Here is a 17751-nt window from a genome sequence, read left to right on the forward strand (position 1 = left end):
TAGAGAAACTGGACTGGAACCAGAGCCGGCTCTCCCTATAAGCGAACTAAGCGGCTGCTTAGACCCCCGCCGCCACTAGGGGGCCCCCTAACTACAGATTGCACTCGCCAGCGTCGCCGCAGTTTATCACGCAAGACGCTCAATAGGCCTTTATCACACTTCCTATTTCCGGTAAGTGAAGCAGTGCACCTCTACTTCCGGTCCCATCGCGACTCAATCAAAACGCGGGTGTAACTGCAGCGATCCCGTGCTCTAATACTAAATAATGACATCCTTACCTCAGATTTGAACATTTCCTGACACTAAAAGAATAGAGGAGAGCATGGGTGAGACTGATATGGTGGGATGAAGTTGTATGTTTGTGTGTTGTAGGCCTATGCATTTCCAAACTGCGGATGTTTACGTCTCATATCGTCAGCCTGCTGAAATGTTCCCATCCAAATGTGCATTCTGAATAATAAATACATTTCTAACCTGCCGCAGTCCAGTGATTGTCTTCTCATTAACAGTGTTTCTCTTACTAATCATATTTCATACCTGTTGTTACATTTTTTTATTAATTTGACTGATAAACACCCTTACGAAAGTTAACCATGGTTTTATTATAGTAAGAATGTAGTAACCATGTTTTTTTTTCGTGGATGGACTACCATTTGTATTAGTTTTACTAAAAAATACCATGATAAACTACAATAACCATGTTTTATTTTATTTGTAATAAAAACCATGGTTCATTTTCTTGTAATAAATAGATGAATGAATGCGCGGTAACTGCCTTAAAGAAAGTAAACAATGTTAAGCATTTAATTAATCTTAAACAGTAATACGTTAACAGCGTGACTGAATTTTGGAATCAGCACACTGCTTCGACGCGCACTTCCGGTATTCAATTCCTCTGTGATAAAGGCCTATTCACGTCATTCGCACCGCGCGAAAAGCGCCTTTCGCGCCGCAGGACCTCCAGACGCTCGTCAACGCACCTTTCCATTGACTTAACATTGAAATCAAATCACTCGCGCCAGACACTCTATTTGCGTTTGGTGTGAACACAGCATAACGTTAGCTGTCCGTCGATTATGCTGAATCAACATTGCTTGCGCTATGGTCCAGCCGTCGGCCCCAGCTCTGGGCTACATACCGCGTAGAGACAGACCCACCTCCTATGAATGTATTTTCTTTTTAACAGTTAACGTTACATGACCTACACTAGTTCTGGGAAAGAAAAAAACGAGAAATCTTTGTCTCAATAGACGCTTATCACAATAAAAAATAGTTTAATTATTGAACATTCGAGAGAAAGAAAGTAAAAAGGAAGAGAAAGAGCAATCATTTGACAGTCAAAATCAAAATGAAGTTTAAAATAAAGCGGTTAAATACAAGCTTTTTCTTATGGTCTTAACTGAATAGGCAAATAAAGATTATTAATAAATATTAATCTATATACTATTATGAAATATTTTATATATTGTTAAGCTAAATCGCCCAGACCATTTAAACCTAAAGAAAACACAGTGTCCTCTCTGAAACATTATTGAATGATGATCGATACAAGACACCTAAAAGCAAAATGGATTTGTGGTAAATTTTAGTAAAGAGCACTGTAAAAAAAAGCAGGTCCCCAATTGAAAATTTTCTAGTGAGCGATCACATCTAAATTTTTCAGTTGGCCAAATTGAATTAATGTGAATTGATGCAATTTAATTCAATTAAAATTCAAGAAATTAAATTTGGCCAACTGAAAATTTTTGATGTGAAAATTTTCAAATTTTCAATTGGGCACCTGATTTTTTTTTTTACAGTGAATGTATTACTGTATGTAATCATAAAAGGTAAAAAATATCTCACTCCATGCTGTGAAGGTTTAAAATATGAACAGTATGTAAGAGTTAATCAACCAATAATTAAATAATATAATTTAACATTGGATTTCTTTTAATATACCCTTAACATAATTGTAAAAAACAAAATGTCACTTTCTCAGGAGGAGCCATTCTTAAATATTTTGGTGGTCGTGGAGAAACATTTCAGGAGGCTGACACCAGAGATGACACAAGTAAATATTTCCCACTGCCTTTCTTTTGAATAGTTTTGTGCGCAACTTCAAAATAGCTAATTTTCCTCTTGCCAATAAAAAATTTTGTTTTATAATCATAATTCACTTTGTTGTCTAATTGTACTTTAATATTAATTTAAAATTAATGTGTTTTATCTACTCTGCATACTGTATTTATTATTAATTATATTGTAATCTCACAGCTGGAGGAGGTGACTCTACTGCTGCTTCAGTAGAGCATAGCGAGCCGCATACCACTATGGCTAATGTTGTAAGTTAGCTATAAATTGTTAATGCTAAATTATTAATATTTATTTGTTTACAACAAATTGACCTTATGTATGAAAGAAATTTGCAAATCTGTAATCTTTACTTTTACTGTTTCAGTGAGTGTACTTTAATAAGCAGTAAAATAATTGTAGGCAATCATGTTAAAAGATATACAGATGAAATGTGTAAGTGTTAGATTGTATACAGTTGCTGGTTTGCGGTGCAATACTCCATTATTCACTGCAAGGCAGGGCCCCAAAATTATCCTGCTTAGGGCCCCCAGATTTACAGAGCCGGCCCTGACTGGAACTATATCACTAGTATTCTCTCTACCAACACAAAGAGCATAATATATAGAAAGAAGGCAGGTTTGCACTAAAACGATTTATCAGTGATTTGATTTTTTTGTGGTACAGCACTATTTCAGCACATTTAGTGCCTGTTTAAACTGCGTTGTGGGTGTTTTTGGGGAAATAAACTTATTTACACAAGTGGCAAAACTATTTAGTTAATTTGCTATTGTGAATTCTTAAAAGGCTTGTATCTTTAATCCAAAGAATAAATAAGAATAAATACAAAAATTGACTTACCTTAAAAGGTTCTGATATAAAACTTAACTGCTGCTGACTTCAGAGACAACTCAATTCACCTCATTTGCCACAAGAAAATGATATCAGATTTCAGGAAAAGGAAAAACTGAAGAAAAAAGTTGTAAGAAATATATTTCTGTGTGAGTGAGCTCCGCCACAGATGCAAATTACCACATGTCTAACCTCAACTCTCGTACATGAGGAAATATGTCAGGAGGATGTGATGTTACTAATTTCAAAGGCCTTACAAATATCTAACCAACAGCCAAACTACAAATTTTTTGTTCATGAACTAGAAGACAAACATCTGAAACATACATACGCACATAAAAATACATTTTATTTAAGCAAACTTAAGAAATAAAATTGCACACAGTAATTTATAAAAATGCTCTATATGTCAGTTAAAAGTTTTCAAAATAATTTGTAGCTCTTAATTTATATTATTGATTTAAAATTAATAATTATAAATAGTTATTTCATTAATTGTATTTATTTACATTTTAGACCTGTTCTATGTAAAATAAAGCTGCTAACTGAGCAACTTTTAATGCCAAAACTAGATTTAAAATATTAATTGTTTTAATTCATCCATCAAATCCCCATAAACGTAGTGACATTTTGAAGCACTTACAAGATCTAAACATGACAATAATTATTAGTGTGCACTGGCATTTCGAAAAGCTGAAAGGGGAATTTAAAGACGTGTTACACATGGGGAGGAAGACTGTCTGTTCATGTGTCAAAGAACTTGTTAAAGTGATGTCAAAGACCTGTACAGTGCTGGTGTCAGACATTGAATTGCATCATCTTCATAGAAAACAGCTTGGCATGAACCTGAAGAGTGAAGGGTAGATTAAAGCTTGAAGCATATACAACCGGTTCTGGCTCCACTAGATCTTTTTTTCTTGCTGTCCATTACTGGTCATTCTTGAGAGGAAAGAAGAATATACAAAAAAAAACTAGGCATGAGGCATTGATGGTAACCTACCTACAGTACCTTTGAAAACTGCATACATATTTCATACTCTCAGGCCAGGAAGTATAAAACTGCACAGCTTCTATCTGCTTTTGAAGGTTTTATCAGTCCCCAGTTGATCTACAACTCTAGGTAATACTTTTCAAGCAGTCTGGAGTGGCATTTCTTCGGGCTAGTCCAGCCTGAGGGAGCTCCTCCAGCAGCCTCAATAGTTGAAGCAGATGTTTGCCTCATCCTTCAGAGAGGATGAATACATTGTACAGTTATAGTACATTTCATATGGTGATTTCTTGTGGTGGTCTTTGAAGAAAGTCCACAGGTGCTTTGAAAGGAGGGGTGGCATCGCCTGGTAAAGACATGGGTTCAATCTCTAGAGAACACACCAACAGATTAAAATGTATAAATTCACTATAACAGAGGTTTTCTAACTGATTGTTTTATTTTTATTTTTTTTTATTTATCCCAAGGACCCCCATTCTAAAATATAAAGGCAGCTATTTATTTCCCCTTACCTGACACCCCCCATTTTTAGAAGTGGGGCATACATGACATAGCCAAAATAAAAAGATTGCTGCTCATAGTTCATTCTGAATAGGGAAATAACCAACTTATATTTAGAAAGCCAACACTTGAGAGTTTACAGTTTAATATAATTACTCAGACTGTTATATAATATGGTTATATATAAACTCAAACATAAAAAAAAATATTAAGAATATCATTTTTAAATGTATAGAAATATTATGTAGATGTGGTATAGCAACTTATAAACACAATTAAAGTGCCACAAGTCACGCTTCATTTGCTTCAAATCTGAGGATGATATCTCTAAAACTATCAATTTTATGAAGCATGTTGTAAGACCATGTCAAAAGAGTTTTTAGAGAAGGCCATGTAAACACCCATTGCAGTCTATTGTCGAATGTTTGGCAATATGAACTTCTCCATTCATGTTATATTGTTCTCACTCATGAACACATGAACTTTTCACAGCTCTGCCGGCATGAGACTTTATCTTCATCATTCTTTTATCAATATTCTTTTGTTTTTATTCAGCCATTATTAGCCTTTATTCTGGCATTACATGGCTTGCCCATCTACACCACTTTCATCCAAGCTTCGTTAATCCACCCATTATCTGAAGTCTTTCTAGAAAACAAAACCAAAAAAGTATTCTTGCGAACGTATACGAATTCTATTAACAAATTAGATTATGAAATATAATAGCTCCTGCCACCACAGGTGCATTAGAGCTACAATTATCATCAAGCTACATAACACAATTTAAAAGAATAATATTAAAACTTTCCTCAAAACTCACTTTTAACTACCATCAAGTGTTAGTCGCGGTTCCGCATGCTACTTGTAAACAAAGAAGCTGGCAAACAGCGGTCTTTCGAATCGGCTTTGGCCACGACTCTGGAAGACTTGTTGTTAAGCTTTTCTTTGAGAAAAGAACAAAGAACGGCACTGAAGTCATTCTTAAAGGTCCCATGGCATGGCATTTTTCTGTTATTTTGTAATGTTCCCTTTCAAGGGAACTCGCGCTGCGTCACCGCTCTGGGAACGCCTCTGCGTGATTGCGTCGTGAAGCACGTATGTCATCAGACCAATAGAGAGACAGAACGTCATAGTCGGGTGACGTCATAGACCCGGAAGCTATAAAGCACACTGGCAAACACACGCCGTTAGCTTCTGTTGCCTTCAACAAGCGCTCTGTGTAAAATCTGTCCAAAGTGTCTTTGTGTTGTGTCTCCTACATCAACCATCAGGGGGGTTTGAGGTCCCGTCGCTTATACAAGCTGGCGCGCCTTATCCTCCTCTGGGCTCAGGGAAAATTGCTGTCAGTCAGGGCTATGTACATTCCTGGGCGGTTGAACGTGGAAGCAGATATCCTGTCGAGGCAGGGGCCAAGGCCCGGGGAGTGGAGACTCCACACCGATGTGGTGGAGCTCCTTTGGGAGAAGTTCGGCAGGGCCCAAGTGGACCTGTTCGCCACTCACGAGAACTCTCATTGTCGTCTGTGGTTCTCCCTGTCGCCTCCAGCTCCTCTCGGACTGGATGCGATGGTACAGGAGTGGCCGAGGCTGCCCCTGTACGCTTTCCCCCCGATCGCTCTGCTTCCGGGAGTTCTAGAGAGAGTGCGCCGGGACGGGGCCCGTCTCCTTCTAGTAGCCCCGTTCTGGCCGGGCCGGGTATGGTTCTCGGATCTGGTGTCTCTTCTCGACGGCTCTCCCCTGGAGATCCCGTTCAGGAGGGACCTTCTCTCTCAGGCGGGCGGAGTTTTTGTTCACCCCCGCCCGGAGTTGTGGAAACTGTGGGCTTGGCCTCTGAGGGGGCCCAACTCATAAGTTCCGGTCTCTCAACTGAGGTTGTTGAGACCATTCTACACTCCAGAGCTCCTTCTACGAGGAAACTTTACTACCTGAAGTGGAGACTCTTCACCTTATGGTGTCGAGATCACCTGCGGGATCCAGTTAACTGCCCTGCGAGCATGGTGCTGGAGTTCCTGCAGGAGAGATTCTCTGCTGGGTTAGCCCCCTCCACACTAAAGGTGTACGTGGCGGCCATAGCTGCTTACCACACTCCTTTGAGTGGAGTTTCATTAGGGCGACACCCTCTAGTAACTCGTTTCCTCCGTGGAACCTTGAGGCTGAGACCTGTGACACGCACCAGGGTGCCGGCCTGGGACTTATCCATCGTCCTTCAAGGCCTTTCCGAGGCTCCCTTCGAGCCGCTCAAGGAAGTTTCTGAAAATTTTCTCACTTTCAAAACTATTTTTCTTCTTGCTATTTCTTCTCTTAAAAGAATTGGGGACTTGCAAGCCCTCTCTGTCGCATCCTTGTGCTTGGAGTTTGCCCCGGGTATGGCTAAGGCCTTTCTCTCTCCGAGGCCCGGGTATATTCCTAAGGTCCTCACTAATCCTGTGAGACCTATTGTGCTCCAGGCCTTCTGTCCTCCTCCCTTTGTGACGTCAGACCAGGAAAAGTTAAATCTGCTTTGTCCAGTTCGCGCTTTAGACGCCTATGTCCACAGAGCTGCCCTGTGGAGGAAAACTGATCAGTTATTTGTTTGCTACGGACCTCCATCCCGTGGGGGTCCGGTGTCAAAGCAGAGAATGAGCAAGTGGGTAGTCGAGGCTATCTCACTGGCTTATGTGGCGGCCGGACAGCCCTCTCCTTTGGCTGTTCGGTCCCACTCCACTAGGAGTATGGCTGCTTCTCAAGCTCTCTTGGCAGGGGCCTCCCTGCAGGAAGTGTGTGATGCGGCGGGGTGGTCCTCGCCGCATACTTTTGTCAGGTTCTATGAACTAGATGTTTCTGCTACTCCGGGGTCTCGGGTGCTCGCCTCGTAGCTGTCTCAGGCGGGCATCCAGACTCGCATGGGGACGTGGGTATTCTCGTTCCCAGAGCGGTGACGCAGCGCGAGTTCCCTTGAAAGGGAACGTCTCGGTTACGACTGTAACCTTAGTTCCCTGATAGGGAACGAGACGCTGCGTCACCCGGCCATACTCCTCGCATGCCCGCAAGCGCCTTGTTTCAGGCCTTCTTCAGAAGCTAACGGCGTGTGTTTGCCGGTGTGCTTTATAGCTTCCGGGTCTATGACGTCACCCGCCTATGACGTTCTGTCTCTCTATTGGACTGATGACATACGTGCTTCACGACGCAATCACGCAGAGGCGTTCCCAGAGCGGTGACGCAGCGTCTCGTTCCCTATCAGGGAACTAAGGTTACAGTTGTAACCGAGACGTTTCCTGAGGTGTACTTATATTGTTAGTATGATTTTTACATCATAAAATGTCATAATTTAGAAATAAAAGGCATTTTTTTCTATACTGCTGTTTGCCCTGTGGCTGAAGGCCCTGTTACAAGAGGCGTGTCGGCTGTGAGACTTCAGTAAAAACGCCCACTGTTGTGATTGGCTGACATCTTTGCATTTGATATGAGCGGAGGGGGCGTGGTTTAACGAGGTCTACGAGGCACGAGCAGGCACTAGCTGCTGCCAGAGAGATGGATGGACCTGAGTTCACTTCACATCGGTTCTGTCAGTCTCAGTTCAGTGAACTGTTTTAGTTACAGCATATACTTCAGGTTATTAGTCTATTTCTAGTCGGAGGGGCTGTCACTCATGTCAGAAAGTTAGTAACTTTAGTAAATTATGGATCAGCGCTGACTGGAGACGCGAACCGTTTAGAACGATTCAGTCCGATTTGGTGAACTGATTCGGTTCACTAAAAAGAACCGGTTCAAAAGAAAGATTGTTCGCGAACCGGACATCACTAATGTACCAGAGACTGAGCTCAGCGATTGCTAACAAAATTATTTATAGTAACTACTGAGTTATGAGAGCGCTGTCAGCCAGCGCGAGTTTATTGTGTTTGTATTTGAGAGTTCTGAATAAACACGAGTCCCAGTCACGCCGAGTCCGTCTTCATCATTATTACCAACTTTGTAATACATGCAAAGTACCATTACAGCTGTCGAGATGAACGAGTTATGAGTAAGTGTTGATAATACCATTATTTTTAGATGTGTTCCTATCATATGGAAAGCGTCAGTGACGCGCATTGAGTACACAGCGCAAACAAAGACACAACAGCAGTAATCGAATGTAATCCAGTTTATTGTGGGGATAGCTGGCTAGCCTAGCCCAGATACCCTCACGCTTACCCCCCTTCTGCTTTATCTCGCGCCGCGTTTGGTGCCTCCGCTGTGGGCCAGATGCAGTACTGGGGGTCGGGGATGTTGGAGGCCGACCGGTCAGTGCAGCCCGAGCCTCGGCGTGTGTAAGGTTTATCTCTAAAGATGTTACTCTGCTGATGTTGAGCAGAAACGACTGTATGCACATTGTAGAACAGATAAACGCGACGAGGACGTACAAAAACACTGACTCACAAGATAGAAAACACGAAAACACCGCTCTGTCGGGAGAGAGAGAAGCCGCAGCGTGTGCACGAATAATAAATAATTAGCTACACATAAGAAATCACTGATCACAGATCAGAAGGAACTGAAAAAAGACTTCTGTTTTCATTTGTACATCCAAACACTGAGAAACTGATTCAAGATTCAAGAGATTCAAGAGTTTTATTTGTCACATACACAGTTATATACACAATATACAACTGGCAGTGAAATGTAAACAGGTCCGCTCCATGGACAGTGCAAATAACAGTTACAAGAAATTAAATAGAAATAGAATAAAGTTAGAATAAAAAGTATTAACATAAGTAGAATTATAAATAAATCAAGTAAAAGATAAAAATAGGAAATAAGATAAAAAAAAAAATATAAAAAAAAATATATATATATATAAAAAATATGTGGATGATAAGTGAGATAAACTGTAGACTTAAAAATAAGTGGTTAACATAAAATATATAATATGTATATATAAAGAAGTATAATGTGCAAGGTTTATTACAGGTTGTTACGCAGTAACAATAGGGACGTAAAGTAAAGTGCAGTGCAATTGCAGTATGTGGATGTTAATGTTGAAAGACCGTATGTTTATGCGTGTGCGGGGGTGAAGTGAGTCACGTGACTGAGTTCAGGAGTCTGATGGCCTGGGGGAAGAAACTCCTCCTGAGTCTTTCAGTCTTTGCCATCAGGCTACGGAAGCGCTTACCAGATGGCAGCAGGGTGAAGTGAGAGTTTGCAGGGTGATTAATGTCTCTGATGATTTTAGTAGCTCTACCTCTGCAGCGTTTGGTGAAGATGTCCTGCAGAGACGGGAGAGCTGAGCCTGAGATGCGCTCGGATAAGCGCACCACTCTTTGCAGGGCTTTGCAGTCGTGACTGGTGCTGTTCCCGTACCACGCTGTGATGCACTGAGTCAGGACACTTTCTATCGCCCCTCGATAGAAAGTTTTCAGGATGGCTGGTGAAACCCTGAATTTCCTCAGCTGGCGCAGGTGGTACAGTCTTTGCCTGGCTTTTTTCACCTGTGTCTGGATGTGTGTAGTCCAGGTCAGATCCTCGGAGATGTTCACACCCAGGTATTTGAAGCTGCTCACTCTCTCTACCGGTGTCCCGCTGATCATGAGAGGGGAGTATGACCGATGCTGTCTCTTCCTGAAGTCCACAATCAGTTCTTTGGTCTTGTTAACATTCAGAGAGAGACAGTTGTCCTGGCACCATGATGTCAGTTGCTCCACTTCGTCCAAGTATGCCGTCTCATTGTTGTTGGAGATGAGACCCAGGACAACAGTATCATCAGCAAACTTGATGATCGAGGTGGAGCTGTGTGTGGACAAACAGTCATGGGTGTAGAGAGAGTAGAGCAGGGGACTCAGCACACAGCCCTGTGGAGCTCCAACACTCAGGGTGATGGAGGTGGAGGTGAACTGGCCTACTCTCACCGCCTGGGGTCTGCCAGTGAGGAAATCTTCAATCCAGAGGCAGAGAGAAGAATTCAGGCCTAGATCCAGGAGTTTGTGTGTTAGCTTAATGGGAACTATGGTGTTAAAGGCTGAGCTATAGTCAATAAATAGCAGCCTGACATAGTTCCCACTTTTGCTGTCGATGTGAGTGAGGCAGGAGTGAAGGACGTGAGAAATGGCATCTTCAGTCGATCTATTGGGACGATAGGCAAACTGAAGAGGGTCCAAAGTGTCAGGAATGGAGGAGCAAATGTTGTTTTTAATGAGTCTCTCAAAGACCTTCATGACTAAAGATGTGAGAGCCACTGGACGATAGTCATTTAGGCAAGAGGGTTTACTGATCTTAGGTACAGGGATGATGGAGGATCGTTTGAAGGAGGTGGGGACAACAGATGTAGCAAGGGACTCGTTGAATATGGATGTAAAGAGCCCTGCGAGCTGATCAGCACAGGACCGCAGAACACGACCTGAAATACCATCCGGCCCAGCAGCTTTCCTGACATCCACACGTTTGAGTGCCCTCCGAACCTCGTCCTCCGAGACAGAGATCACGTGACCGTTGCTGCTCTGAGGGACTCTCTCTGACGCGTCACTCGCCGGAGTCGCGCTGCCGCGATTACCATCAAAGCGAGCGTAGAAAGAGTTTAACTCGTTCACCAGTAACGGATCAGCTCTCACCTCTGCAGAGGATTTAGTTCCAAAAGCACAGATGGTTCTCAGTCCCTGCCACATCCGCCGGGAGTCGTTGAGTTGGAAATGAGATTCCACTCGGTCTTTATAGCGGAGTTTTGCGGCTTTAACGGCGCGCCGGAGAGCGTAACATGAAGCTTTGTACTCCCTCATATCCCCCGTTAGGAGACCGGCATTGTAAGCGGTGGTGCGCGAGTTTACTGCAGTGCGAATTGAACTGTCCACCCACGGTTTCTGATTAGGGAAGGACGTTATAGTTAATGTTTGTGTGGCTTGCTCTGTCAGTGTGTTAATAAAGCAGAGCGCCACTTCTGTGAACTCGCTGACGTCTTCAGAACTCGCGCGGAACATGTCCCAGTCGACGTCATCAAGAGCTGCCTGTAGCGTGATCTCTGAATGGGATGACCAGCGTTTGACTTCCCTCCTCACCGGGGGCTCTTGAACGAGCCTTTGTTTATATTCCGGTGTGAGGAAAATGGCGGCATGGTCCGATTTGCCAAAAGCTGGCTGTGAACGAGCTTTGTAGGCGTTCTTAAACGGAGAGTAGCAATGATCCAGTGTGTTTGCTCCTCGTGTGGGACAGGAGACATGCTGGTGAAAGTTTGGCAATACTTTCTTTAGGTTTGCTTTGTTAAAATCACCCGCGACGATGAAAGCAGCGTCGGGGTGTTTGTTTATGAAGCCGCTGGTCACATCATGGAGGGCAGATAAAGCCAGCCCCGTGTCTGCTTGTGGTGGAATATAAACGGCAGTGGTGATGACCGAGGAAAACTCCCTCGGCAGGTAGAAAGGCCGGCACATGAGAGTTAAATGTTCCAAGTGAGGCGAGCAGGATCGCGAAAGAATGGAGGTGTTCCTAGGATCGCACCATTTCTTGTTTATCATGAAACACACTCCACCGCCTTTAGATTTCCCGGCCTCGGCTGTTCTGTCCATCCGAAAAACAGAGAAGTTCTCGGACGGCGTCACGGCTGTATCCGGGACCGCTGGCGTGAGCCATGTTTCGGACAGACAATAGATGTTGCAGTCTCTCATGTCCCGTTGAAAACTTATCCTGGCTCTAAGATCGTCCATCTTATTCTCCAAGGATTGGACATTTGCGAGCAAAATGCTCGGGAGAGGAGGACTGAATGCTCTTTTTCTCAGTCTGTTGCGGATCCCAGCGCGTTTCCCGCGGTGTTTTTTGAATCTTCGCCGTCGACTCGAGTGGCCATTGTTCAACTCGGCGTCCCGGCGAATCTCAGATGGAAGATTGGAGAAAGTGTCCTGAAACAGGTCAGTGTAGCGGTAACCAATTTCCAGAAGTGTTTTGCTGTCGTAACAGATCAAAGCAGATGATCCGTTGGAAAAAATAGAGAGTAAAAGAGAGTAGAATAATAAATAAAAGCAAAGTCTTAGCGGAGCGACCTGAACGGCGACCGAGCACGGCGGCGCCATCTTTCGCCATCAGCGTTCTGCCAGCGTTCACTCGTTCACAAGCCATGATCTCTCGAGCGTTTGCATGGGCGTGCCAGATTCTCTGGGCTGAGGAAAGGGAGGTAACCGTTCCTGCTTGGACGTCAAACCAGGAGACTTCAGGATTGGCTCGTCTGGCCTGTCATTTTCTCAAAGGCAGAGAAAGACAGCCACAACTCGGGTTTACACCGATCAACATTTCTATCCACTTGGGGACAATATTCAGGCTACGGGAACTCATATTAATGTTGAAAAACCTCATAAAATGAAAATTTCATGCCATGGGACCTTTAAGAAAGGAAGATGTGTTTGGAGTTTTGCCGACCGGATACGGCGAAAGTTTAATCTATCAACTAGCTCCGCTTCACCTTCTTCGTTGCTCTGGTTGGTTGTAGCGCTATCCTATTGCGGGCAGAGGGAATTTGAAAGACAACCGTTTATCCCGCCCATCGGATTGAGCCCTGCCAATGGTGAGTTCCCAGACCCAACATCTTGATGTGGGTCTGGCTTGTCAGGCTAATCAAGTGTACAATCGTGGTAAATTTCCTTATTAATATTTATAAAACCTTCGGCATGCATTAATGGGTTGTGGAAGTCTTTACAGATTTGATATTTACAACTTTTAATTTTTTTAAATATTTGTTAAGGAACTCCAAGTGCTGTGTTTGTTTTGTTTCCATGAGAATGTTAATTAGAGTGTCCTCTCTGCAAGTAAATGGAAAAAGGAAAAAAATAAAATACTATAAATAATCATTGAGATAATAACAACCTAGAATTAAACTGCAAGTCATATTAAACATTAAAATACATTTTAAAAATTTACATTGAATTCAGGAAAGACAATTATCATTATATATAGACTATAGCAGGAAAAAGGAACCCACTGTTTCTCCAAGTGATGTAGAAATGATGTTTCACTTTCTAAAAATATTATGTTGTTAGCCAATCTGTCTTAGTTTGGAGAATAGATTAAATAGATAAACATTCCAAACCATCAGAACTTCTGCTTTATGGCATGGTGGATATTTAGATATTTCATGGTGTCATCTGAGAGTCAGCACTTCAATATTACGTTGCAAAAGACTGAGAGAGAAAAAGGAAGCAGGGATAGACAAAATTTGGTAACTGGTAGACAAATGTATTTGTTAACATTTTATGCATTTTTTTCAGTTTATGCATTAGCTAACAAACTAACTTATTTTTGCAGAATCTTAATGTTAGTTTAAAATACAGTTGTTCATTTTAACTAATATGAATTCTTTTAACAAATTAGATTATGAAATATATTAGCTCCTGGCGCGACAGGTGCATTAGAGCTTCAATTAGCATCAGCATAACACAATTTAAAAGATTAATATTAACTTTTACTCAAAACTCACTTTTAACTACAATCAAGTGTTAACTTCCGATCGCGAACAAATGTAGATTTTAGTCATATAATGATGTTGAAATATGTAATTTTTTACATGCAGCTAATCACTGCACCTGCTTAGCATTTATAATGTAAACATCCATTATTGATATGAAAATACCCCAAGTCGCATGAAAAGATGATTGACAGCTGTAGAGTTCGAATAAGCACTTAATGAGTCATAACTGACACAAATCAGAAACAGGAGAAACAGAGTGTGCTCTGAACGCTCTTTAGATCGCATAATTCAGGGGAAAGGAATAGAAATGGTATTCGTTATGACAAAATATTTTGCAATAGTGAGAATAAATCAATATTTCTTCCAATATGTGCAATTTTGGACTAAGAGCCCTAATGGACGCTGTCTAGTGCATCTATGTGAAAATACATAAACTGGGGCAGGCATGACTGAATTCATATGCGTATTGATATTCTATTCAAAATATATAAAATTACAGATGGATTAATTTGCACTCCTGACATAGATTAAGAAGTTAATGTCATTGCAATTTAGTTATAAACAGTGGTCAAATATGGAAGCTGGAGTCTTTATTCTTTCTAATGATACCCTTGTCAGAACAAAGTGTGATGTTTTAACGTGCCGTGAATGTTGAACAACAATAATTTGGGGCTGTCGTCGATCTTTGTACGTAATAGGGATAAAGACCCATGTGTATAAGGAAAAAAAAGTTGTTTGCAAAATTAAATAATTGGCTTTTATATTGATACTGCTCCAAATGCCAACTATTAAAATTTTTACAATATTTATCACTTTGTATTAAGTTGACCTTTTTCTGCCCATATAGGGTTGGCAATGTTTTTAATAAACACTTTTTGCTATACTTGTTGAAACTCTCTTCACATCCTGATAGCAGTCAATAGAAGTGGTCTAAATGTTTAAAAAAATTACATATGTCTTCTGTGGAAGTTTAAAAAAAATGCATTGTACATGATTTTGGCATCACTTTAACCAATTCTTTGATGCGAACAGACAGTCTTCTTCCCTAATGTGTAACGCGTGAGTGGTAGGCTATAAAGTATTTGAGTAAATGTACTTAAAGGTGGGGTAAGTGCTTTCTGGTAACTGATGTTGATTTTAAATCACCAAAACAAACACGCCCCTATTTTGATAGCTCCGACCCACACCTAAGTAACCCAGGCAACAACTATGGCGGAATCTGCTGTGCCAGCCTGCCGAGGGTATGATGTCATCAATAAGTGAAATCAATGTGCGTTACTATGGTAATCCAGGTCGAATGTTCATTGAAAAAGTCATCCCTTCCATCCCAAAAACACAAACACAGTTCTCATGAACAACTCGATAGCATGAGCACGACAGTCCAACTAACGAACATATTCAATTATGACAAGATTAGAGGGTTATATATCACGAAAAGAGGAACCAAAGGAAACAAACATATATTAGGAGTATATGATCTTACTTTTCGGACACACTTTGGGAGCTGACGCTTGAAACAGACAGTGAGGAGGTTTAGACACTCCAGGCTTTTACGGTGTGGAAATGAATGGGTAATTATTAGGGATGCAACAATACAGTTAGTCCACGGTTCAATACATACCTTGGTTTTTAACCACGGTTTTCGGTTCGGTTCGGTTCTGATGGCTTGTCACATCAGTTTTTTGCTATTCTATTCTTAAGCGACAGGAACAGCAAGAGGTTAAGGAGAAAAAAAGACTATTTCTTAATTGCAATACTCTTTCTTTATTTTACTTAAAATAATTGAAAAACCTTACTTAAACTTAAAACTTTTCTTAAAAAAAAAACCTTGTACACATTCCTAGTGTATTGTATAATATATATATATATATATATATATTAGTGCTGTCAAACGATTAAAATATTTAATCGCGATTAATCGCATTAATGTCATAGTTAACTCACAATTAATCACAATTAATCGCACATTTTTATTTATTCTAAATGTCCCTTGATTTCTTTTTGTCCCATTATTTTTTCTTATTTTAATGCTCTTATCAGCATAGAAAAGTGGATCGGCTTGCTTTGTTCAAATGTTTGTTTTATTGAAAACAACATTGGCATACTTTAGTGTTCGATTTCACACCAACATTCTCACTTGGAGCAAATAATCTCACACAATGTAACACTGCCCATCAATAAAAGGGTGAAACAAATACTTTGTTGCACAAACAGCCCCTTCAACAGCCCTTTCTAAGGGATCAAAACAGGGTGATACAAAATAAAATTACAAAGTGCACATGCAAGGTAAACTAGGACTCCGCCTATAGTGCAGTTAAACCAGGGGTCGCCAACTAGTGGACTCCGGTCCGAATCCGGACCGCGAAGCCTTTTGACGTAATGAAACAGTTAACGTTGCAATGCTCAGTTACTACGTTCAGACCCAGACGCGCGGTCAAGCATGCAGTGAAGAAGAGACTGATGGTGCGCTCACACCGGACGCGAATGACGCGACATGCACGCCGCTTAATCCGCGCCGCGGAATGTCTTTTTGCGTCTTTGCATTGACTTAAATCACTCGCGCAAAACGCTTCATTCGCGTCTGGTGTGAAAGCACCATCAGAGCAGAAAGCAGCGCTCAAGACAAGCACTTTTAGTTGAAGACCCCTGAGTTAAACCATGGCATAATACGTTTCTCATTTCGGCGTCTCACGCTTGCCATCCACGTCTACTCTTTTAATGGCCCAAACGAGTGTGGGCAGCCGCAGCGTGCCTGATGTTTTGTTTCCGGTCTAGCTACATCCGGAGTGGTGTTGTAGTTTTTCTAACGTTACTAGTTGTTGCAACAGCATGTGAAAAAACTACAACGTTTGTTAGACCAAAAAGAACGTTAATCTCGCGATAAAAAAATTGACGCCGTTAAAATAGGTTTGCGTTAACGTCGTTAATAACGCGTTTAACTGACAGCACTAATATATATATATATATATAAATATATATATATATATATATAAAGTATATATATATATATATATATATATATATATAAAGATTTACACTGGCATATATATAAAATATATATATATATATATATATAAAGATTTACACTGGCAGCTCAGAGCTGTACAGCAGCATATAAGTATGGAATTGAATGAATAAATGTAAAAATAAAACACTACATAGACTTCACGTTTTTCAGTCAAGAGCAGTGAGTGATTTTCTCTTTGTCTTTTGTTGTTGTATTAACATTAAATGGATAGTTCACTCAAAAATGAGAAATGAATACAGGTTTGGAACAATATTAGAGTGAGTAAATAATGAGATCATTTTAGAGGTGAACTGTCCCTTTAAGGACAGTGTTCACTAGGCTGCGCTGCTTTCAATGTAAGACCTGTGTGCATCTGATACAGACATGCGCCGATTTTCCTTTCACTTTAGACATAACCGACTGTGTTTATGTAAACCTTGTGTGTATTTGACAGTATTAGCGCAGTAAGACGACTTAGTTCAGTAATCACATGTTTGACAAGCGTTTAGTGCGCGCGCTCGGAAAAGCGCATGTTAAAACCGCGCAAACGCCGGCAAGGCTTTAAAACGCATGCAAATAATGAACTTTCGTGATTGTGAATTACTATAGTGTTCCGTGAGTATCCTATAACTCTACCACTAACGTGTGATGTGAAAGTATGTCACGTTGTTCATTATATTGGGATTGGAGGCAAATGATTTTGAATTTGTAGAAAAATACTTAATTAAATGCAAAACCGAAAAACCGCAATTCACAGGCGCGTATTGAACCGTGAAGGCCATACCGAACGGTTCAATATTATATTGAGAATTGTGGCATCCCTAGTAATTATCATAGCTGAAGTGAACAACAGAGTACGATCGCAAATGGACAAGCAAGCAAACATGACACATGAGCATATTCAAGCAAATATTAGTTCTGTGAAACAAAACAAAATCAATGTTACTCGCCTATC

Source organism: Gobio gobio, assembly GCF_949357685.1.
Source record: "Gobio gobio genome assembly, chromosome: 18".
NCBI classification, from domain to species: Eukaryota; Metazoa; Chordata; class Actinopteri; order Cypriniformes; family Gobionidae; genus Gobio; species Gobio gobio.